The sequence below is a fragment of the Euleptes europaea genome, chromosome 11 (genome assembly GCF_029931775.1).
Source record: "Euleptes europaea isolate rEulEur1 chromosome 11, rEulEur1.hap1, whole genome shotgun sequence".
In the NCBI taxonomy this organism is placed as follows: domain Eukaryota; kingdom Metazoa; phylum Chordata; class Lepidosauria; order Squamata; family Sphaerodactylidae; genus Euleptes; species Euleptes europaea.
The window spans coordinates 21,193,612-21,219,175 of NC_079322.1; positions in this window are offsets into that span (position 1 = coordinate 21,193,612).

The window sequence follows — 25,564 nt, forward strand, 5'->3', positions numbered from 1 at the left end:
CTGAATGCCGGTGTGCTAAGGAATTGGGGCAAGAGTCATGGAGGGTTACAGTAAACCATAACAAGAACTGTGTGAAACTATTGCTCCACTGCCGCCTCGATGTCTGGAGTGTTATCAGCCTACCCTGAATGTTGATGGGTTGTCATATCTTGAATTTGGATAAATATCCCTTCCTCAGTATGATCGGGGCTCAGAGATTTCTGCCCATCAGGGCCTCTGAGTCAGCAGCTGCAAATAAACTGTTTTCTTGAATAATGATCACAGGTCTCTCTCTCCCCCCACGAACCCTTGTTTGCCGTATCAATGTCAATGCAAAATATGTATATATTTATTGTGTGGGTGTGTTAAGTGCCGTCAAGTCGCTTCCAACTCATGGCGACCTTATGAATGAAATATATTTATTACAGGGTATCAATAAACGTATATAAGGCCCTGCAATAGCCTACCAAAATAAACATGCTCATGTAGTAGAAAAGGGCAAGAGTCCAGTAGCACCTTAAAAATATTTTCTGGTAGGGTATGAGCTTTTGTGAGCCACAGCTCACTTCTTCAGATACTGAAGAAGGGAGCTGTGGCTCACGAAAGCTCCTACCCTGCCAGAAAATATTTTTGTTAGTCTTTAAGGTGCTACTGGACTCTGGCCCTTTTCTACTACTGCAGACAAACACTGTGAATTATGTAAACCAACATGTCATAGTTTTGTCATAGAGTACAATAAGAACATAAGAAAGGCCCTGTTGGATCAGACCAAGGCCCATCAAGTCCGGCAGTCTGTTCGCACAGTGGCCAATATTTGGAAGAGGGCAAAAAATGTAGGCTGGTGCATTGGTCCAATTCAAAAATAAAACCAGTTAATATCTTTTATTAAGATAAAACAGCGCAGAAGCTTTTGAGTTCTCCAGTATTCTTCATCAGGCGGTTTTACAACATTTTTAAAAAAACGATGTGCATAAATTATTGCACATTCAACTGACTTTTAAAATACAAACATTAAAACAACATCGCAATTACAATTTCGATTAACAGCTATTTTGTCAGAGTTGCGATGTGCTAAAATAAAAGCTCTTGCTATGTTTGGGGATACTTAAGAGTTATTTCAGCAATACAAGGAGAGAGGTTGGGGCAAGTCTCGAGACGTGACCTTAAGGTCTCGTCTTGTACATGGAATTAGGTTTACCAACCTCGGCTCGGGGCCTGGAGTTTTCCTGGACTTACAAACTCCAGACTGGAAGAAATGGTGTCTTTGGGAGACAGACTCCACGACATTGCATCTCTGCAGCCCTCTTTCCCCTCCCCAAACTCCACCCTCCCCAAATTCCAAAAGTTTCCCAAGCCAGAGCTGGCAACCCTAAGTGGAATGTAGAACAAAGGTGCAAATTTACTTTGGTTCTGGTGTCAGGTTGCACCCTTGTCCTTCTGAGAAGCAGCAGGGGGAAAATGGAAGATAAATCACGTCCTCACTCTTGCTCAAATATCTCTCTACCACTAAACGGGACGCATGGGTCCCTTACATGGCTGGGAGCGGAGGAATAACCCAGTAGTTGTCCTGATTGACTAGGTGATATGTTAAAGCTTCCACAGATGAGTGGGAGAGATTTGGTGGGTGGCAGCAACAAGAAAATGCTAATTTCCGCAGGGGCTTGTATCAGCAAAATCCTGTCAGTGGGGAGGGCTAGGCTTTGGCAGCTTGTTGACCTCCTACATATCTGTCAGACTTCAGTACCTCGTTGCATCTCAGCAATATTAAACTTCACTCCAGACGTTTCAGAGAGTTTAAAGTTTTATTAAGAAAGCAAACGGGTCAGTAGATCTATACAAACTTAAGGTCAGAATACCGATGGGGAAAATACAGGCTATCTTTATAGGGGACACACACTAGAATTGATTACATGTAATCTTGGAAAACTGGAGGGTTAGCTTGCGATTTTCCACCAAGGCCGCCAGCTTAATCCAGTCCTCTCCCGACTCTGGGTCTCCCAGGGTTAAACAGCTGTCCAGCACTTCCCAATGCAGTCCTTCGCGGAAGTGCTGGACCTTGGTGGCCTCACTCCATTCCCTTGTCTTGCAGGATAGGGATTGAAAATCCTGGGCGTACTCACAGAGCGGGCCCCCTGCTTCAAACGCCGCATAGCAAACTTTGCCTTCTCCCCCTTATGAGGGTCCTCGAAACGGCGTCGCAAAGCAGACATAAAGTCATTCAGGGACTTCAAGACCCTGGGCATAGTCTCTGCCACCGTCACTGCCCATTCCACCGCCTCCTTTTCTAGCAGGCTGATCACGTACCTGACCCTGGCTTCCTCCGAGGGAAAGGTCTCTCCTTGATCCTTCATGAAACTGGACACTTGGAGCAGGAAATGGGGTAGCTGAGTGCTGGATCCGTCGAAGGACACCTTCAGCTCCCTGGCAGTAGGGCGCCTGGGTAGGGGCGCCTCTCTATATACAGGTGGTTCCGCGGCAGGTAGGGAGTTGGCTCGTGGTTGCTGCGAGGGCTGTCCGAGCTCTCTCACTACCCCCAAAACTGCAGACAAATCCCTCTGCAGAGCATTCAGCTGCGCCTGAAGGTCCCAGTTCTGTAGGGTTAACTGCTGATTCTGGTCGCGTAGCAGGGTGGTCTCCTCCGTGGCGATGACGGCTGGGGTGGTCGGATTGCGGATGATCAAGGGTCCCTCCAACCATTCTCTAGGTATGACCTCTTGGTCCCGCTCTCCCCCTTCACCGTACCAGGCGGTTAGCGGTCCCCGGTAGAAACCGCCACAAGGATCCGACGCCCCCCGTTCATTGGCCCCGATCCTCCGTCGTTGCTCCGCTAGCGTGGGCAAGGAGGTCCACCTTGGCATCCTAGGGAAGTCAGGAAGCCTGGGCTGACGCTGCTCCGGGGTTGCTTCCTCCCGTTCTTCGCTCTGGCGGAGGTTTTCCCCCGTAAGGAACGAGTGAGTGGATTGCGCAGACATACTAACACTAACTATTAACTAACACAAAAATTAAAAAGAAGGCTGAGAAATTCGAGATTCTGACCTACTGTCAGACTTCAATACCTCGCATCTCAGCAATATTAAACTTCACTCCAGATGTTTCAGAGAGTTTAAAGTTTTATTAAGAAAGCAAACGGGTCAGTAGATCTATACAAACGTAAGGTCAGAATACCGATGGGGAAAATACAGGCTATCTTTATAGGGGACACATACTAGAATTGATTACATGTAATCTTTGAAATGCAAAACATCAGGGTTCTTTCAAGCTTCTAGAGGTGCCAGGTTTCTGGCAGAATTGACACCTTGAGAACAGATAGTGGATTTACAATAGGAAGGCTTTGAAGTGGAAGTATTACTGCCTCCGGCCTTCGCCCCTTCCTCTCAAACTGAAGAGACTTTCCCACGAGACGGGGCGGGGGGAGAGAACACGGAGCTTGCTTATCTGGGGCCTGACTGGGTGCCCTCGCTGACAATATCCATCTTCACAAAAACTCTGGCACACAGGACTAAGAATGTTGAGAATATCTTCAGCTGGAAGTGTGCAAACAGAGACACTGTCCTTCAGTGTTACTACTCTGAAGATGCCTGCCACAGTTGCTGGCGAAACGTCAGGAAAGAAAATTCCAAGACCACGGTTACACAGCCCGGATAACCTACAAGAACCAAGGCCCACAGTGTCTAGCATAAAGGTATGTGTCACATACACATCAGGGGCTTTGTTCTCACAAGTAGCAGCTGTGATTTTAAACCTGTGTCAGTCTGGGTTTATCAGAGCTTGGGGACTAAGTAGGGTCAGGATTTGGATGGGAGACCAGCAAGACAGACCAGGGTTGCTTCTCAGAGGCAGAGACTGCCTACTCCTATATAGGGTTGCCAGGTCTGGGTTGGGAAATACCTGGAAATTTTGGGGCTGGAGCCTGAGGAGGGCAGGGTTTGGAGAGGGGAACTTCAGTGCCATAGAGTCTAATGGCCAAAGTGGCCATTTTCTCCAGGGGAACTGATCTGTGCCACCTGAAGATCATTTGCAACAGCAGGAGATCTCCAGCCACCACCTGACATATTAACTGCCTTGAAGTGAGTATTATTATAACAGTGTATTATTATAACAGTTTATTTTTGTAATATTTGAATGCTTATAACATGACTAATCTGCTTATAGAACCACAAAATTGTATAAGGTGGTTCTTGTGGAGTAAGCTACCTTCTCAAAATTATATTGATAATAATGAACTGATTGACAAAATGTATATGTATGTTATAGCATATTCTGATATATTCTGATGAAGACCTCGGGTCGAAACTGGGCGTTAATCCGGACCCCTGTTATACATCTTGGACTGTGAAATTTGTATGACCCCAAGTTCATATTGTCAGTGCAATCAACAGGATGCAACTCCATGATGCAGTTCAACAACAAGGCACCCAAATGTGGCAACCTTGAAAGGATTACTTATGGACAATGACTCCAAAGACACTGGTTCTGAAAAAGAACGTTTAACCTTTGTATATAGTTCTATTTGTTTAGCTAACATCACTGTATATATTTATTCACTTTATTTGACTACTGCACATAGAATATAGCACTCTTTGCATAGTATGATTTATGTGTTTTGTTGTCTTATGCTGCTGTGTTTATAAGTTTGTAACCACCTGGAGGTTGGCAACCCTATTCCTATATGAACTTGCACGTCTGCTCTGGTCATCTATGGAGGCCCTGCTTTGGGTGCCTGTGCCATCAAAGTCTGGACAGGTCGTAGGGTTGCCAACTGCCAGGTAGTAGCAGGAGATCTCCTGCTAATTCAACTGATCTCCAGCCGATAGAGATCAGATCACCTGTAGAAAAATAGCCGCTTTGGCAATTGAACTCTATGGCATTGAAGTCCCTCCCCTCCCCAAACCCTGCCCTCCGCAGGCTCTGCCCCAAAAATCTCCCGCCTGTGGCGAAGAGGGACCTGGCAACCCTAACAGGTCACCACCTAAGAAAGGGCCTTCTCAGTCGTGGCACTGAAACATTAAACTCCCTCCCCAGGGAGATTTGTCTGTCTCCCTCTATCATTGTTTTCCATTCCCTCACTAACTGTTGGAGGAGGGAAGGCAGCATGGTATAGCCCAGTGGTTCCCAAAGTGGGCAGTACCACCCCCTGGGGGGCAGTGGGATTACCTAGAGGGGCACTAAGAGACAAGGGGGCAGCAGGGGGGTGCTAGAGGTGGGCCCTTTCAACTGTGTTGTTGGATAGGGTCGGGGGCGCTGGGGTTGAGTTTGTGGAACCAAGGGGGAGGTGGCCCGAAAAGTTTGGGAACCACTGGTATAGCCCCATCCTGTCAGATCTCAGGGTCAGTCCTGGGCCATGTCCGCACTTACCATTTGCGGCGCCGGCTTCCGCGGGCTTTCCTTGCATGTTCCCACTGCAACTCACCCGAAGGATTCCCAGGACGTCTCCAGAGCGCCATTTCGCCGCGTTAAGCGCATCCGCTTATTCGTCGAATTAAAAAAATAAAACGTCTTCCACGGAGCCTTAAAGTGGGAACATGCAATGAGTATTAAATCCACTTCCTGCTGCCAGCCAATCCCCGCACTCCCCCCGCCTCCCTTAGTAACCCTGACCAATCGCCGTCCTTGCTTGGAGCGCCGACTGGGCATGCGTGGGAGCATGCCAGTCTGGGGATTATCAAATGCAGCGGAGAAAGGAGGCGCGGTGGGAACAGGAATTTAAAGGCGTTTTGGATACTTGCGTACTGGACGCGTGTAACTTGCGAGATAAGTGGCTAGTGCATTCACGGGCATGGTTGGTATTTGGAAGGCACTGGCAAACCACCTCTGTTAGTCTTTTGTCTTGAAAACCCCATAAAGGGTCGCCATAAGTTGGCTGCAACTCAACTGCACTTTACACACACACTAACTGTTGGAGAGCCAGTGCGGTGTAGTGGTTAAGGTGTCGGAAGGAATACCAGAGTCGTGATGGGAGGCAGGCAACGGTAAACCACCTTCGACAGCAAAAACAAAACAAAACAAAACCCTAGCTGTTATTGGCCTTCCTCCCTGGTTGTATTATGTGTGTTTGTGAAGTTTATGTGTTTCAATTAATTGTTTAAATATTTGGTGTACACTTATGTTAAATGCTGTTTTAGTGTCTTGATGTTTTAATGCTGAAATGTTGTAATGTCTTGAGGTTCACCGCCTCGGGGACCTTATTTGGGCGAAAAGGAGGCATAGAAATGTTTCAAACAAATAAATAAATAATATGATGTCGCTGTATCAGTTGTTAATTATAAGTGTAAGCCGCTGTCCATTAAAGTTAACAAACTTCCCATTGATCTTAACGGCACCCATTTGCACAAGTTTTTGAAAACAGAATAATAATATTTATCAACTATGTAGTTCTTTCAGAGTTCTTTACATTACTCATGTCATGATTATTACAGTAGCCCTGTATGGTAGGCCTGTATTCTTGTCCCCTTATTTGCAGATGAAGGATTTAGTTCATCGCAGAGGCAAGATTTTAACTGAAGAGTTGTTCAATCATTGTTCCTTCTTATGTCAGTTCACTGCACCATCTCCCGATATAAGGCATGTCTTTTTATTCGTGAATTGTAAATTCAGCCACAGAAAAAGTATTTCCCCAAGTTACTTACAGAGGCATGGATATTGCAAACACATGCCTGTTAGGGTTGCCAGTTCTGGGTTGGGAAATTCCTGGAGATTTTGGGGGGTGGAGCTGTGCGGGGCAAGGTTAGGGAAGGGGAAGGACCTCAGCAGGGTATGATGCCATACAGTCCACCCTCCAAAGCAGCATTTTCTCTAGGGGAACTGATCTCTGGAGACCAGTTGTAATTCCTGGAGATCTCCAGGCTCCACCTGGAGGTTGGCCTGCCTAACTTATCTGTCTATGCAAATAGCATTTCTTCACACAAAACTGTTCCCAATAATAACTTAAAATCATCATGGGGGTGATGACTTCTTACAGTTCTTTTTTTGCAGTGGAGTGCTTGTTTGTCCTTTGTTTATGGTTAGATACGTTTAGGCAGATTACCTTAATCCACTTAGATAAAAACCAAGCAAATGCAGCTCTGTGGCTCTTATCCTAAGGAAGATAAGATGCAAGTGAGTCAGGTATGCCTCTCCTTGTGCAATGTTCAATGCTCAGTGTCAATTTGTGTAGAAATGTTTGCTCTTTAGTATCTTCCTCTCGGTACATATTCTGGGCATGGAGTAGGGGTCACTGGGGGTGTGGGGGGGAGGTAGTTGTGAATTTCCTGCATTGTGCAGGGGGTTGGACTAGATCAGTGGTTCCCAAACGTTTTGGGCCCACCGCCCCCTTGGTTCCACAAACTCAACCCCAGCGCCCCCTATCCTATCCAACAACACAGTGCCCCCTCTAGCGCCCTTTAGTGCCCCCTGCTGCCCCCTTGCCTCTTAGTGCCCCCCTAGGTAATCCCACCACCCCCAAGGGTGTGGTACTGCCCACTTTGGGAACCACTGGACTTGATGATGAAGAAGAAGAATAGATTTTTATATGCCAACTTTATCACTTAAGGAAGAATCAAACTGGCTTACAATCACCTTCCCTTCCCCTCCCAACAGACACCCTGTGAGGTAGGTGGGGCTGAGAGAGTTCAGAGAGAACTGTGACTAGCCCAAGGTTACCCAGCTGGCTTCATGTGGAGGAGTGGGGAAACCAAACCGGTTCACCAGATTAGAGTCCGCCGCTCATGTGGAGGAGTGGGGAATCAAACCTGGCTCTCCAGATTAGGGTCCACTACTCCTAACCACCGCTCTTAATCACTACACCATGCTGGCTCCCTGGTGGTCCCTTCCAACTCTATGATGCTTTGAAAGGACCACATAGGGGCTAGTGCTTTGCTTGCTGTTGTTTTTGCAGCTGTTCCAAATGCTGAAGAGACTAGCTGTTGTTAAACACACACACAGAGAGAGAACAGTGGCTTGCCCCTTCAGTAACTGTACCTGCCATTCTGAGAGACAGTATGAATAGTGGTTAGAGTGTCAGATGAGGCTCTGAGAGACTTTGGTTCGAATCCCGACTCTGCCATGAGAACTTTCTCAGTGACCTTGGACCAGGTCACTCTCTCTTGATGAAATCTACCTCACAGACTTGTTGTGGAAAGGATAAAACGAGAGGAGAATGGTTTTGAAAACTTCTTTGTGTCCCCTTTGGAGAGCAAAATGGAATATACATTAAAATTGTCTCTCCATCTGGATCCCTGTGTTTGGATCCCAATCGTAGATTATTTCTAGCCCTATCCACAAACTTGCTAAACAGCAGCCTGAGCCTAAGTGTGTTTCCTTGCAAATAGGCACTGCTGGTTTCAAGGGGGCTTAAGTAGGTTTAGACTTGCAAGAGTATAGTGACTGAATTTAGATTTAGGCTTAAGAGGCTATTTAGCTGCTAGCTCAGTCTTATCAGATCTCAGAAGCGAAGCAGGGTTGGTACTTGGATGGGAGGTGAGGTTTCACTACCGTAAGAATATTATAATATGTATATTAAATGTCCAAGTATAACTATACCACGATGTCATTAACAGAGATTTATAAAATCAGGAACAAGTGGAAGACAGAAGTGTTTCCCCAAAAATCTCTCCTCAGTGCTAAATTTTGGAATATGCCTCTGAAGTTGTTTGGCAGTATGTTCAGGACAGGTAAAAAGGAAGTGCTTGATCATTTATTTGATGACAACTAGCTTAGGCGGCTTAGGTGTGTTCCTAAACACACCAGACAAATTAATGGAGGCTTAGTGTCTATCATAGATCTAATCCCCAAGATGACTTGACTGTGCAGATGAAAAAATCTGCAGAATGGGGCCACAAGGGATAAGGGAAATGTTTCTATAAACTTGGGAGAATTCACAGGTTATTTTGCGGTGGGGGGGGAGAGAATCATGAAAAATTAAGCAAATAGGGGGGTTAAGACGTATCTTGTGATGTCTCCACATGCAGAGATGTTACCCAAAAATGCAAAAGATTTTGGAAATAAATTGTTGGAGGGAATGCATGATCAGGAGGAAAGTGCATTATGGGAGGGCTGGGGAGGGAGAAAAGAAAGCATGCCACTAGAAGGTTGGGTGAGGAATGAAGCACACAATGGGAGGGGTACAGAAAGGCATGACAAGACAGGGTCAGAGCCAGAGGGAAGGAAGCAGTGACTGGTGGGGTGGGATGTTCCTTGCAGGTCCCCTTATTGTTACCCATAATAACTAAATGTAGCCTTAATGATCAGAAGCAATATACATCTGAATACCAGATACTGATGGATCACTATCACTTTCAGGTACTCTTATTGTTCTTCTAGAAGCATTTTTATGTTCTAAGTTGTTAATCTGTAATCAAAGTGATAGTCACCCAGTAATTTAATAAGAACATAAGAAAAGCCATGCTGGATCAGACCAAGGCCCATCAAGTCCAGCAGTCTGTTCACACAGTGCTCAACCAGGTGCCTCTAGGAAGACCACAAACCAGATAACCGCAGCAGCATTATCCTGCCTGTGTTCTATAGCACCTAATAGAATAGGCCTGTTCCTCTGATCCTGGAGAGACTAGGTATGTATCATGACTAGCATTCATTTTGACAGATTTGGAAATTAGTATAGGAGCGAAACACAGCTTAAACAAAGTGCAAATTATTTTATAAACCCAAACCTGAGTACAAATTCTTCTTCAGCAGACTAATATCATGTAGTACTATTGGGATTTCCACACTGAGCTTCTTTACCCTTCTTGGGACCGGCATCAGGATGTTACCCGTGGCGGGACATATATTATAACCTGCAATCTGGAAATGAAAACTAGGTAGAAAATTTTGCAAGATGCCTTCTGTAAGTAATTTTATTGGAATATTTGTTGGAATATTTATTGATTAACACTATTTATTACTGATAACATGATTGTGATTTGAATTTTTAAATTATTTGTATGAATAGGAAGGATTGAAGAAGAATTGTTAAATTGCCAAGAATTTGAAACGGCCGTATACTCCATTATTATTGGCATCCATTGTACTACATGATATTAGTCTGCTGAAGAAGAATTTGTACTCGGGTTTGGGACATTTGAAAATATGAATGTTTATGAATGACTTTTTGTAGGTCTCTTTGTATATAATGTCTCATACTGTATGTAACTGCACATAGCTATTTATAAAATAATTTGCACTTTGTTTAAGCTGTGTTTCGCTCCTGTACTAACCTCCAGGTAGTAGCTGGAGATTTCCCACTATTACAACTGATCTCCAGCCAATAGAGATCAGTTCCCCTGGAGAAAATAGCCACTTTGGCAATTGGACTCTGTGGCATTGAAGTCCCTCCCCAAACCCCGCCCTCCTCAGGCTACACCTCAAAAATCCCCAGGTATTTTCCAACCCAGAGCTGGCAACCCTACCTATCCTCCATGAACATGTCCACTCTCCTCTTAATAATTCATTAAATTTCATAAACTATTCTCCCACTACCTTTCAATATGATACTATAGTTATTTATGAACATTAATTTATAATAGAGCATTGTTTTTAGCATTTGCGAACATGTAAAAGAAAATGTGATTAACCACAAAGAGATATGAGTAGATACTCTCATTGAAGCCTTGGCATTGCTGAAATTCAAAGGCATCTGTGGCTTGCGCCACCTAGTGGCTGTTATTTCATAAGGAAGAAAAGAAAATTAATACAGGATAAATAGATGTACTTCACTGTAAAACAATTGAACATCCTGGAGATCTGCTAAACAGTAACAAAGGGGGGGGGAAGCTTCTCCCCATGCCAGAGTTTATAAGAGCAGGTTTGAACAGCATAGGACATGAGCTGGAACCCTGCAGCACTCTGCTAGCCAGAGGTTTTAGCAGAAGAACTCTTCCCAAACCATTTTTTGGAATCTACCCACCAGGAAGTACCCAAAAACACAAACACACCCCAAAAAGAGTAACTCTCAATCCCATCTCAGCAAAGGAATCTACAAGGACACCGTGGTCAACAGTATCAAAAGCCACTGAAAAACACAGAAGAGCCGAACAGGATGGTCTTCCCCTCCATTTCTGGGTGCAGATTGATCTGGAATGTGCCTAATTCAGCCCCAGCCTCAAAACTAGATTGGGAGCCAGGCTGAAAAGGACCTAGATCAGGGGGTCTGCAAGAGGCAGCATTAGGGTTGCCAACCTCCAGGTACTAGCTAGAGATCTCCTGCTATTACAACTGATCTCCAGCCAATAGAGATCAGTTCACCTGGAAAAAATGGCCGCTTTGGCCATTGGACTCTGTGGCACTGAAGCCTTCCCTTCCCAAATCCCGCCCTCCTCAGGCTCCACCCCCAAAATCTCCAGGTATTTCCCAATCTGGAGCTGGCAACCCTAGTGCAAGTATAACTGGCTGCTATCCAGTTATGGTCCATTAAAATCCTCTAAACATCTTCAGCTTTCTGCCAGACGCAAGGCAACAGGAGTCTCATCCCTGTCTCAGAGCTTGCCCCCAACCCACCTCTGGCCTTTAGTTTTACAAACAACAGTCATGCAGTTCCTCAACAGCTTTACTATAAGAGAATCAGAAGCCCTACAGCATCCAAAAGACAAGCGGCATTTATTTCACTGCTTTTTTGTGAGTCAGGGCCCATTTTGTTAGGTACAGTTCTGTCTGATGTGTCAGGGCTGCCAAGTTCCAACTGGGGGTGGAGGATCCCACGCGCTAGCTCCCATTGCCTGCTGGCACTCCAATGGCTGGGAGGAAGGGGAAAAATTAAGCACTGTAAAATGTTAAAACAATAGAGTTACTGTTGATTCACATCCATGAGCACATGAAGCTGCCTTCTACTGAATCAGACTCTTGGTCCATCAATGTCAGTATTGTCTACTCAGACTGGCAGCGGCTCTCCGGGGTCTCAGGCAAAGTTCTTTCCCATCATCTACTACCTGATCCTTCCTGGATACACTGGGGATTGACCCCGGGACCTTCTGCTTACCAAGCAGATGCTCTACTACTGAGGCACACCCCTTCCCCATAGAGTAACCATAGAGTTTTGCCCAAATGCTATAGCATTCCCAGTATCCCCCAACAATGTGCTGACATCATCTTGGGGAGTGATGTCAGCATGTCACATGGTGCAGTCAAGTCCCCAGAGTTCCCCACCTGGCAACCCTACTGGCAACCCTAGCTAGGACTCACAAAAGCTACAGCATCTAACTTGTGTGGCCTAGAGTTTCTCTTCAGTTTCTCTTAGACTGTATGTAGGGTTGCCAGCTCCAGCTTGGAAAATTCCTGGAGATTTGAGAGTGGTTCCTGAGGAGGACAGAGGGGAGAGTGCACAGTGGGGGTGTGATGCCATCAAGACTACCCTTTGAAGCTGCCATTTTAGTGGGAGAACTCCGTGCCCCACCTTGAGATTGGTAACCCTAACTAAACAGCATAACACAGGGTCTGCCCTCCAAATAGGGTTGCCAACTGCCAGGTAGTAGCAGGAGATCTGCTAATTCAACTGATCTCCAGCCGACAGAGATCAGATCACCTGGAGAAAAATGGCCGCTTTGGCAATTGAAGTCTATGGCATTGAAGTCCCTCCCCTCCCCAAACCCCGCCCTCCTCAGGCGCCACCCCAAAAATCTCCCGCCGGTGGCAAAGAGGGACCTGGCAACCCTACCTCCAAAGCTGCCATTTCCTCCAGAGGAATCAAACTCTGTAGTCTGGATATCAGCTGTAATTCTGGAGGCTGCCAACCTCAGTCAGTCTGTACATGCTTGACCAGTGGGGGACAAACGTGTTTTCCTGTTGGTTTGTTGTAACTGTTAGAAAACAGGATTTTTTAAACTTCTGCAACATTACTTCTTAAAGTTAAATGTATGTTTAGTTTCATGGTTCTAACACTTGCTTGTCCAGTTCACAAAACCACTGTTTAAGTTGCTGGAATTGTGCCTGTGGTTCCATTTGGTAAAATACATCCTCTTGTTTCTTGCCTCGCCTCACAGTATACCACTTTTAAAAAACCCAGGCCATTTATGCTTGGTAATTAGCAGCGCGTTCCAGGCTGAAGTGCCCCGCATATTTTTTTTTAGCGCCGCATAGCAATGGGACACTTTAGCATGCAGCACTTCTGGGGGTAGACCTGGAAGTGCCATAATCGCGTCACATGTGGCCACTCGGGCATGCGATCGCCACTCCAAGCAACATAGGGAATTGGCGAGCAATTGCCCGCCAGAATAGCAACCTGGCAACCCTTCCAAGTACAAACTACACCCGGATTTATGCCAGTGCACTAACATATGCAAAGGTGCTCCTGTGCAGATTTATTCCTTATTGTGAGATCTTGTGTAGAGCCAGCATGGTGTAGTGGTTAAGAGCAGTGGTTTGGAGTGGTGGACTCTGATCTGGAGACCGGGTTTGATTCCCCGCTCCTCCACATGAGCGACAGAGGCTAATCTGGTGAACTGGATTTGTTTCTCCACTCCTACACATGAAGCCAGCCCTGACCTGGATGGCCCAGGCTAGCCTGATCTCGTCAGATCTCAGAAGCTAAGCAGGGTCGGCCCTGGTTAGTATTTGGATGGGAGACCACCAAGGAAGACCAGGGTTGCTGTGCAGAGGAAGGCACTGCCAAACCACCTCTGTTAGTCTCTTGACATGAAAACCCCAAAAAAAGGGGTCGCCATAAGTCAGCTGCGATGCGACTTGACGGCACTTTACGTACACACACACACACACACACACACACACATACACGAAGCCAGCTGGGTGACCTTGGGCCAGTCACACTCAGCCCTACCTGCCTCACAAGGTGTCTGTTGAGGGGAAGGGAAGGTGATTGTAAGCCAGTTTGATTCTCCCTTAAGTGGCAGAGAAAGGCGGCATATAAAAACCAACTCTTCTTCTTGTGTGCGCCAGTTCCTTATAAAGAACAACAGTCAGTGCTCAGGCTGTGGAAAGCTTATGGATTATTAATCATCATCCCAATTATCGGTGGTGTTACATTGTAGATTTTCAGTTATGTAAATGGGCTTTCTTACATCGGCTCTTTGTTCATCTCTTGCTCTGAATTTTGGCGTGGTTTGGCTCTCGAATTATAAAAGGCTGCTGAGGCCTGGCCTAGATGCTCAAGCCCATGCGCTCCCCTTTTTCTCAGTTCTCACAAGCGACTTCAAAGGAAATCATACTGCTGCTGACCCCACTGTATTCAGAAAGATTGGAAATGTGCTCTTCTGCTTTTCTTTTCTTTTTTTAAAGGCTATGCTCATTGGTATCTTCCCAGACTAAGGAAGCGAAAGAGGGTCACAGGCAGTTATATGTGGTGTGGCCACATCACTCTTGTGTGGTGTTGTAGCAATGGTCTGCAAAAAAAAAAAAGTATAGTATTTTCCTTATGGTTAACTTCTGCAGTGCATTTTGGTTTTTGTTTCTATGGCTTAAAAACGGAAGAGACCGTAGAAGTGGCACATGATTCCCATGTCAGCTCAAAACCTCAACAAACAGCTTTTTGGCTTCTAAAATGCACACGGCCTATCATTTGCAGCTCAACAAATGGACCCACTTGTTTTGATAGGGTGTTGACCATAAAGGAGTAGCCAAGTTTCCAATAGCTTCCCTTCCCAAGCCGCTGAAATGCGATGCTGAGGAGGGCCTTTGTGTATGCAACAGAAAGTGCCCAGAAAGAATTGCAAAGAAAATTCTTGTAGTAAGAGAGAGAGTGTATTAATACCATGAACAGGTCAATTCTATGCTAATTGTTATGACCTCTCCCAAAGAATGCTGGGACTATTGAGAATGCCTACAATGATGCGACCAAAGCCTAGTCCCCCTCCCAGAACTACAATTCGCAGAGTTCCCTGGGAGAAAGGAAATAATTGGCAGACCATGTACTGTTGCCTCTATGACAATTGTCCTGCGAATCACAGTAGGTTATCAAAGTTCTTTATGAGCCCACTGTGGACTAGGTTACCAATTCTGGGCTGGGAAATTCTTCAAGATTTGGAGGTAGAGCCTGGGGGAGGTGGGGTCGGTGGAGAGACCTTGGTGGGGTACAATGCCATAGGGTCCGCTCTCCAAAGCAGCCATTTTTTCCAGGTGAGCTGATCACTGTAGTCTGGAAGATCAGATGGAGTTCCAGGAGACAGCCAGACCCAACTTGGAGGCTGGGAACTCCTGCCTACCTACCAGCTTGGTGTAGTGGTTGAGAGTGGTGGTTTGGAGCAGTGGACTCTGATCTGGAGAACAGGGTTTGATTCCCCCCTCCTCCACATGAGCAGCAGACACTAATCTGGTGAACTGGATTAGTTTCCCCTCTCCTACACATGAAGCCAGCTTAGTGACCTTGGGTTAGTCACAGCTTTAAGAGCTCTCTCAGCCCCACCTGCCTCACAGGGTGTCTGTTGTGGGGAAGAGAAGGGAAGGCGATTGTAAGTGGGTTTGATTCTTCCTTAAGTGGTAGAGAAAGTCAGCATATAAAAACCAGCTCTTCTTCTTCTTCTCCTCTTCCTTCACTAATTGCATAAAGTTGTCTTTCAAATCTAATGGTTTTGGTCCAAATCCAGAAGCGTCAAGCACAGCAGAAAGTTCTGCACCCATTGGAACGCTGCAGGAGTCCTTTGCATGGCCGGCGCAGAGCTGATTGAATCCAACACTCCATTCCCTATACCTAATGAAGATTAGCTGTATTATCAGAACCAGTAGCATGGATTGTCATTAGGCAGGGTGCAAGCTGCAGAGGAACATGCCTTGATGCTGAAGGCCATACCATGTCCTACCTGGAGAATTGTTTGGACTACTGTCAGAGGCTGAATATCGTACATCAGATGGCTCACTGGATTGATACGACAACAATGTGATATCTGTATTCTTGTGCTGGGATCACTTACTGGTTGCCCGGGGGGCCCTTAAAGCTCTATATCACCTGTCCCCATTGTGGTACTCGCCAATGCTGTTTCCTGGCACCCACTGGCTTGTTGAATCTTAGGGAAAAGAATTCCACTGCTCTGCTGGATTCCCACCAAAAATGTATAAAATTTCTATATATTGACCTGAAGGAGACCTGGTTAAAACAACATTGAATCAGACTGGTAAAAATTGGCAGTTGATTTATGGCCCATTTTACTCAGTTCTACTCTCATGTTGCCATTTGGGTGCTCAGTTCTACACACTGTCGCATTATTCAGTCTCTCATAGGACTGGGTCCTTAGAGAAAAAGTATATTTATTTTATATACACACACACGCATTTGAGACAGTTCACTCATGACCTCTTTTTATCACTGCCTTAACTTTTCAGCAATATGTATTGGATGAACACCAACTTTTAAAATCTTAACTTTTCAGCAATATACATTTGACGATCCTAGTTTTCTATCTGTTGTGGGGGCTCCATGCCCCCAATTGTGAATTGTCGTGAGCCAGGGTGGCATAGCGGTTAAGAGCGGTGGGCTCTGATCTGGAGAACCGGGTTTGATTCCCCACTCCTCCCACATGAGCAGCGGTCTCTAATCTGGTGAACTGGGTTTGCTTCCCCACTAGGTTTGATTCTCCTGAAAGGTAGAGATAATCGGGGTATAAAAACCAACTCCTCTTTGTCTTCTTATTTGGGCACCTGCATTCCGGGCAGTTTTAACCCGATCTTCTTGACTTAAGGTCCACCAAATTAGCTGGAATAGATATCATGATCCCCAGAGGGCACCACCAAAACGCTAAGACAGCTGTGCTGCAGAGTCAGCACAGTTTAGTGGTTAGAGGGTCAGACTAGGATCTAGAAGACTCACATTCAGATCTCCAGTCTATGAAGCTTGGTGGGTGACCCAAAGGGGGCCAATCATGCTCTCTTGGCCTAACCTACCTTACAGGGTTGTTGTGGTGAGGATAAAACAAGGAAGGGAGAAAAAAGTACACTGTTATGAGTTCCCAGGACGATGGGTGGGATTGATTTTTTAAAAATTCTTTATTAGGGCACTTCTGTGACTCTTTTCTCTCCAAAGAGACCCAAAGCAACTTACACAAAGTTACACAAAATAAACAAAACAAGCTCCCCCAAACAAGCATACGGTGGCTGGGTCCTAATTCTCTGGGTTGGCAAATGAAGGCCCCAAACTGTGACCTACAAGTTAAGAGATAAGAGTCCGTTGACTCTTTCCCTTCAGGCACCTGATGTCCAAGGGCTTGTGACTCTTGCCCCAACTAGGCTTAAGTACCTGCAAGCAGAGGAGATAACAAACCCAACCCAGTGGGAGACCAGTGGTATTCAGCTGCTACCACCTACCCTATCTCCTCTCCTAGAAAGATACAGAGATGCTAGTGAATTCTTTGAATTTTGTGTTTACTTCCAAAACTCAGTCCCTTTGACATTCTTAACCAGCGGTAGTGAGTGTATCATGACCAAATTCTGACCTTCCACTTGTTCCCAAGTTTTTCTTGGCTGATTCACTCCTTGCAACCTAAAACCCAGCCTGCAGGATGTTTTGCTGAGAAACCCTACTGGATATTCTTCCAATTTTGTCCACAGAGAAAATGCCTTTGGGATTTGAAAATACCACAGAACGCAGCATCTTTGGAACACATTTCCAACTGCACCACAATTATATGGCAGGCCGAATGACAAAGGATGGCAGCCAGGTGGATATTGCAGGCCAGAGAGAGCTTGATATGCTGGAGACAGAGAGGGATATCTCCCTTCCTGCCATTGATGCGAGCTGACTAAATGGATGTAACCAAAAATAGGGATCACTTCCTTTCTTTTCTGTTGTCCACTTACATTCTGAAGGATTTCCTTATGGGATTTTGGCTATGATTTGCAGAAGAACCAATAGTCGGCCATCATTGGCCCTGATATCCTAAAGATAATCTGACCTTATTGGCCCAGGCTAGCCCAATCTCATCAGATCTCAGAAGCTAAGCAGGGTCAGCCCTCGTTTGTAGGAAGTCTAGGGTTGCTATGCAAAGGCAGGCAATGGCAAACCACCTCTTTATTCATATCTTGCCTTGAGAACCATATGGAGTCACCATAAACTGGCTAGTCTTGATGGCACTTTCCACCACCATCCTAAGGATGCTGTAGTAGATAGAATGCTGAACTAGGGAGGATAAGGCCAGACAGAATTCAAATCGCATCTCAGCCTTGAGTGGACAAGGTTAATATCTCTCAACTTAACCTACTTCCTGGAGTTGTTGTGTGTGTGGGAAATGGAATAACCCCTCTGTATTTGGACCTGAGCTCCTGAAGAAAAATCATAATTAAAAAAGGATAAAGTTCTAGGATTTTTTTCTCCTTTGGTAGCCCACCCAAGTACATTACTCACTCTCCTCCAGGTTTTCTATCATACCATTATTCCCACAACACAAATGTAAATCAGGCTGGAATGAGACGGAGTTTGTGATCGTTAAAATATATGAGATAACAATGCCAAGGAAAACCAAGTTTATAAGAATTCATTCTTAAAACTGTGTTCCATTTACCCAATAGATAAACAATGATGCGGTTCAGGGCAGGGAAAGTGTTCCTTATGTATACATGCATGCACCATCAGATTACCGGTCTGTTTAGGCCAAGGCTCTGAATGGCAGCAGTTTCCTCCAGAACAGCCCTATTTAAAAAATTGTTAATTGGAGGTGCCAATCCTGCCAAGGATTGAACCGAGGATGTTATGTATGCCAAACATATCCTCTGCCCTATAGAAGGGCCTATTATACTTTTGGTAACCTGATACTGTAGAAGAAGAAGAAGAAGAAGAAGAAGAAGAAGAAGAAGAAGAAGAAGAAGAAGAAGAAGAAGAAGAAGAAGAAGAAGAAGAAGAAGAAGAAGAAGAAGAAGAAGAAGAAGAAGAAGAAGAGCTGTTTTTTATACACCGATTTTCTCTGTCTTTAAGGAGTCTCAAACTGGCTTATAATCACCTTCCCTTCCTTTCCCCACACAGACACCTTGTGAGGTAGGTGAGGTTGAGAGAGTTCGGAGAGAACTGTGATTAGCCCAAGGTCATCCAGCTGTCTGCATGTGTAGGAGAGGGGAAACCAACCTGGTTCATCAGATTAGAGTTCACCACTCATGTGGGGAGGGGTCTGTGGCTCAGTGGTAGAGCATCAGCTTGGCATGCAGAAGGTCCCAGGTTCAATCCTCGACACCTAGTTAAAGGGACTAGGCAAGTAGGTGATGTGAAAGACCCCTGCCTGAGACCCTGGAGAGCCACTGCCGGTCTGAGTAGACAATATTGACTTTGATGGACCAAGGGTCTGATTCAGTATAAGGCAGCTTCATGTGTTCATGTGGAGGAGTGGGGAATCAAACCCAGTTCTCCAGCTTAGAGTCCATCGCTCTTAAGCATTACACCACACTTGGCATTGTACCAAGCACAAAGTATTACTATAAGAGTGAAACAAAATGGGTGACAAAGCATAAAATGTGTAGATGCAGCAAGACAAATATAGTTTTATCAAAGTTACTCAAGGGGGGGGAATTAACAGTCCCTCTTTTTGAACTTGACCGTTGACCATTGTGGGAAGTCCTGGCAAGTCTTTTCCTATAATGCCTAGTTGTTAGCATGGCTCACTATATAAACGAAACATTTCTGCTGCTAATCTGGTTTTGTGGGCGGAGGACCAGGGCTGGTCCAGACACCCTAATGGTTACTTGAATATAGTGGGCAAAGCATCAGTCTATTTTGAGAGCTCCTTTATTGTTATATACACAAAACTAATCAGGCTTGGTGGCAGCGAGTTGTATTCAAAAGGCAAAAAATAAGAGGCTGTTGTATCTTTGTACCGCTTAAAATAGTAACAGCTCCTGCTGTGACAAATATAGGATGTCAATTCTGCCCGCCAGGGGCTGGATCCAACCAGTTTTTCTGCTGGTGAAAGAGAGGAGGTGCCCCCTTTGACCACCAAAAGAGTCTATGCTGAAAATCATGGGACCTGCATGTACAAAAAACATGTGGAATGTAGGGTTGCCATCTGCCTGCCCCCAGTGGGTGTTTGCCCACTAATCCAGTCACCCACCAATGCTGAGCATTGCAGTGGGAGAAAATGCGGGTGGGGGGAATTGAATCAGAACCAAGAAGGGATAGGCGATGTTCTAGGAATTCCCCCCAAATTTCTAAGGTCTTTATCATAGGGATCTGACAGATTCACAGAGTGTTGCCTGGAAGTGAGTGAAACACTTCCTCTTTTCTCAGGCTTTTAGGTGACTTTTTAAAAAATATAGTGGATGCCATTCAAATGTTGATTTTTACTTGCTTTTACACAGGGTGGATAACACACTGTCAATGCACTATAGCAGTCATTTGCAACTGGATTTTCCTGTTTCACACAGGAAAGTCCAGTTGCAAACGATTGCTATAGTGCATTGAAAATGCAGTATTCAACCTGTGTGAAAGCAGCCATTATGGTTTTATTGAGGGGCTGTGACTCAGGCATACCACATCTTCTTGGTATACAAAAGGTCCTGCGTTCAATCTCATGGTTTTTCCAGTTCAAAAAGAATGAGGAGATCTTAAAGACTTTTACCCAAGACCCTGGAATAGATAATACTGACCTTGATAGACCAGGGGCTGGCTTAGTATAAGGCAGCTTCAGTGTTATTTGAACAAAATATCACAGCAATTTATATGTTTTAAAGCACAATAGACACGAGAACATAAGAAAAGCCATGCTGGATCAGACCAAGGCCCATCAAGTCCAGCAGTCTGTTCACACAGTGGCCAACCAGGTGCCTCCAGGAAGCCCACAAGGAAGACAACTGCAGCAGCATTATTCTGCCTGTGTTCCACAGCACCCAATATAATAGGCATGCTCCTCTGATCCTGGAGAGAATACATATGCAGCATAACTAGTATCCATTTTGACTAATAACCATAATTAGTCTTATCCTCCATGAACATGTCCACTCCTCTCTTAAAGCCTTCCAAGTTGGCAGCCATCACGACATCCTGGGGCAAGGAGCTCCACAATTTAATTATACGTTGTGCGAAGAAATACTTCCTTCTATCTGTTTTGAATCTCTCACCCTCCAGCTTCAGCAGATGACCCTGCGTTCTAGTATTCTGAGAGAGGGAGAAAAGCTTCTCCCTGTCCACTCTCTCCATACCATGCATAATTTTACAGCCCTCTATCATGTCTCCCCTTAACCACCTTCTTTCCAAGCTAAACAGCCTTAAGGAATGTCAAACATAAGGCCCATGGGCCAGATCCGGCCCTTGAGAGCTCTTATCCAGCTTGAGAGCTAGTTGAAGCAGCCACCACTCCCAGTCCCGATTTGGGCTGGCGAGGCATGGCTGGGACCAACTAAGTGACATTTATGTCATATCCAAGCCTCGTAACAAATGAGTTCGACACCCCTGCACTAGACATTGCAGGTGCAAGGCCAGATGATATTTTTTCCTGTTAAAAGGATATTCTATCTAAAACAGTAGCCGAGCAAAAAGTGGCTGCTAACTACTGATGATTCTGAAAAATATATTTATTGGGTGTTCCAAGGAGCCCTTTTTGTAAAAAGGGGAAAACAGAGTTCTTGCAATTTTCACCTAAAAATTTGCATCTGCTTTAGATGTTGCGAAGCAGGGGGGGAAACAGACATGTCTGCCCCTTTCAATATTCCAGCATCACAGGGCACCATCTCCATGCATAAACATGAAATCCAGATAGAAAACAAAACTTCCATCTCAGTTGCAAACAGATTTATGGTAGAAGAGGCTGCCCGACTCCAGACCTGAAATATTGTTCATTGCAAATAATGAGACCAAGAAATCGAGTAAATGCTGCAGGCTTACCAACAACAATAAATCTTTTAAATTATTCTACCAGCAGCCAGAATGATATACTCGATCCAACTAGGCTCCAGAGCTCCCCGAGCTACATGCCCAGATAAACACACCAGACCTGCTCACAAACCTTTTGATTTGGAAGGGGAGAAGTCTCGAATGAATCTTCTCTGCAGACAGCAAGAAGAATAATGATTCTGTTTCTTGATTTTTATGGTCAATGACAACCACTAGTTCCCTTCACTCAGGATACCATGTTCTACATTCTGGACTACTACAGGGTGGCTGTGCCATTCAAAGCGGATGCAAGTCAGTGATGGGAAAGAGCCCAGAATCGGTACAAAATTTAGCAATCCTACAGAATTACACAGGAGTAAAGTACCACTTTAAAGACTGACAGTGTTTATTTCAGCATCAGTTTTTGTGAATCTGAGCTCACTTTTTCGGATGTGTGAAGCACTTAACTAACTAGGTAGGTATGTCATTTATCATATAACATGAAGCTTAATGTCGAAGCTTAAAGTAGCACTAACAAAGAGATATTTGTTGCCCTGCCCCACCAATATAACAACAACCTACTTCCTGAACAGTGTTTAAAATGTAATTAATTCAATTCAAGGGGGAGGAGTTCTAACTTCTGTTCCATGTGGAGTGTTGACAGGTCCCTCTTCGCTACCAGCTGGAGGTTTTTGGGGCAGAGCCTGAGGAGGGCGGGGTTTGGAGAGGGGAGGGACTTCAGTGCCATAGAGTCCAATTGCCAAAGCGGCCATTTTCTCCAGGGAAACTGATCTCTGTCAGCTGGAGGTCAGTTGTAATAGCAGGAGATCTCCAGCTGGTACCTGGAAGTTGGCAACCCTATCCATGTGTAACTGCTAAAACAGATTAACATTCCATTACCATGCTTGCAAAGTGGGGGAGGACATCCTTTTACTAGTTTAATAAATCATTTACTGGTGTAATAATCATAGATTACTACTTTAATAGATTCCCCACCCCGGCTTCTGTTCATAGTATAATTAAAAAGGGTTTGCTGCTATACTATTACTATTAAGTATGTTCTAAATTGCCAACTAGGGCTGAGAAGGAGTTGAGATCAAGAATAATAAATGAAGGGGGGTTAGAGGGGGGAGGAAGGCATATCATGAAAGGAAGAGCACAAAATTAAGGAGGAGAAAAGCTTGGAAAAGAGGAAGCAAAATTAAGAACAAAGGAAAGGTTTTATTTCCTGCAACACTCTAACAAGGAAGATCTGGATGAGCAGACAAAACTATGGAGCTGGGCGGAAGAAAGGAAGAGGGAAGCAGACTGCTAGAAACAACAACCTTGTCAGGAGTTTGCAGCCTGGCAATGGCAGTAGCAGCCATGAGCTGTGCTGGCTGGTCTAGCCTTGAACATAAAGACATAAGAAGACATAAGAAGAGCCCTGCTGGATCAGACCAGTGGTCCATCTAGTCCAACATCCTGTCTCACACAGCAGGCAACCATTCAAGTACTTGAAGGGATGTCATATAGAGGCGGGTGCTGAGTTGTTTTCTGTTGCTCAAGAAGGTCAGACCAGAACCAACGGGTTGAAATTAAATCAAAAGAGGTTTTGTCTAGACATTAGGAAGAATTTTCTAACAGATAGAGCGGTTCCTCAGTGGAACAGGCTTCCTCGGTTGGTGGTAAGCTCTCCTTCCCTGGAGGTTTTTAAGAAGAGGTTAGATGGCCATCTGTCAGCAGTGCTGATTCTGTGACCTTAGGCAGATGATGAGAGGGAGGGCATCTTGGCCATCTTCTGGTCACTAGGGGTGTGGAGGGGGAGGTAGTTGTGAATTTCCTGCATTGTGCAGGGGGTTGGACTTGATGGCCCTGGTGGTCCCTTCCAACTCTATGATTCTATGCTTCTATGATTCTATTCCCTCTGGAGGGCCAACAACAGGGCAGAGGCTGAGGCCTTCCCTTGATGTTGCCTCCTGGCACTAGAATTCAGAGGCTGACTGTCTCTGAATGTGGAGGTTCCCTTTCGTCACTATGGCTAGTAGCCACTGAAAGACCCATCCTCCATGAATCTAATTGCCTTTTAAAGCTGTTTATGCCTATAGCTGGGAGGGAAGGTGGCATGGTATAGCCTGATCTCATCAGATCTTGGAAGCTAAGCAGGGTCAGTACACGGAAAGGAGACCTTAAAGGAAGACTCTGCAGAGGAAGGCAATGGCAAACCACGTCTGCTTCTCACTTGCCTTGAAAGCTCCTTGCTGGGGTCACCAGAAGTCAGCTGCGACTTGACGACACTTGACACACACATATGCCTGTGGCCATGACTACATCCTCTGGCAGCAAATTCCACATTTCAATCACTCTTTGTGTAAACAAGTATTTCCTTTTTGTCTGTCCTGAATCTCCTACCCATAAGCTTCATTTAGGGTTGCCAACTTCCTGCTATTACAACTGATCTCCTCTCCAGCAGATAGAGATCAGTTCGCCTGGAGAAAATGGCCACCCTGGCAATTGGACTCTATCGCACTGAAGTCCCTCCCCTCCCCAAGCCCCACCATCCTCAGGCTCCACCCCAAAAAACCTCCCGCCAGTGGCGAAGAGGGACCTGGCAACCCTAGCTTCATTGAATGCCCTCGAGTTTTAGCATTTTGGGAGAGGAAAGAGATGAAAGTTGTTTGTGTCAACTCTCTCCACCCTGTGCATAATTTTATAAACCTCTATCATGTCCTCCAGTGCTCCAGTGCTGGATTGGTTGAAGGGTTTAGCAGGATCTGAGAGGCCTCATAGTGAATTTTGAAGAATGGCACTGGGAGCAGAGAGCAGAGCGACTGCTATTTTACTGTGCTCTGCCTTCCTGGCATCCCTAGTGGCTGCATTGCAGAATTGCATTAGAAGTAAAATCCAGATGCGTTCTGACTGCAGCATGGTGCTGGTTTCAGGGGCCCTCCAGCTGATTCGGGCCCCCGAAAATCTGTTCCCCCCCACCCCCGGCAGTCCTGAAGGGGAAAAGTGAGAAGGGTCAGCTGGAAGGAAGTTCCCCGAGAATAGCAATCTAGGTATCAAAGGAACAGCAGCAGAGAAGACAAAGTAAAGATAAAGAGAGCCCTGTCCTTTCTATCTTACTAGCTGTATTACTCCAACTGAAGTCTTGCTAGTACTAAGATAACATGCACCATCCATTCCATCTAGCATTTCCCATGGCTCATTTAGTTTGGCCCTAAGAGTCAACATATATTTAAGATTAATTTGTTCTGTGCAGCAAAAATAATGTTAAAGAAATTACCAGCCTTTAATATCCTCTGTGCATAGAAATAAACAGTATTCTTTCTCTAACTTTTGGTTTGGACATCCCATTAGATGATCAATTTAAGTTTAGAGACTGCTGCCTCCCGTAGCATCTCAGGCCTAACTGCACAGTATGTTTTCCTCATATCTCCTCAAGTCCACCATGAGGATTTTTAATTGGAAAAATGAATTGTGAATTCCTCAGTGGGAACTTAATTCCCAGGTGCATGCAGGCTCAATTTGAACTGTGGCCATTGCATGTGCTCAGAGGGGTTTGCACAGAACCGGGTTTGATTCTCCACTCCTCCACATGAGCGGCGGACTCTAATCTGGTGAACCGGGTTGGTTTCCCCACTCCTCCACATGAAGCCTGCTGTGTGACCTTGGGCTAGTCACAGTTCTCTCTGATCTCTCTCAGCCTCACCTACCTCACAAGGTGTCTGTTGTGGGGAGAGGAAGGGAAGGTGATTGTAAGCTGGTTTGATTCTCCTTAAAAGGTAGAGAAAATCGGTGTATAAAAACCAACTCTTCTTCTTAAGCTTCCCTGCCAGTGCAGCATTTTCCTGACCCGAAATGGGCCTGGAGAGCCACTATTTGTCATAACTACATATATATTTGCCC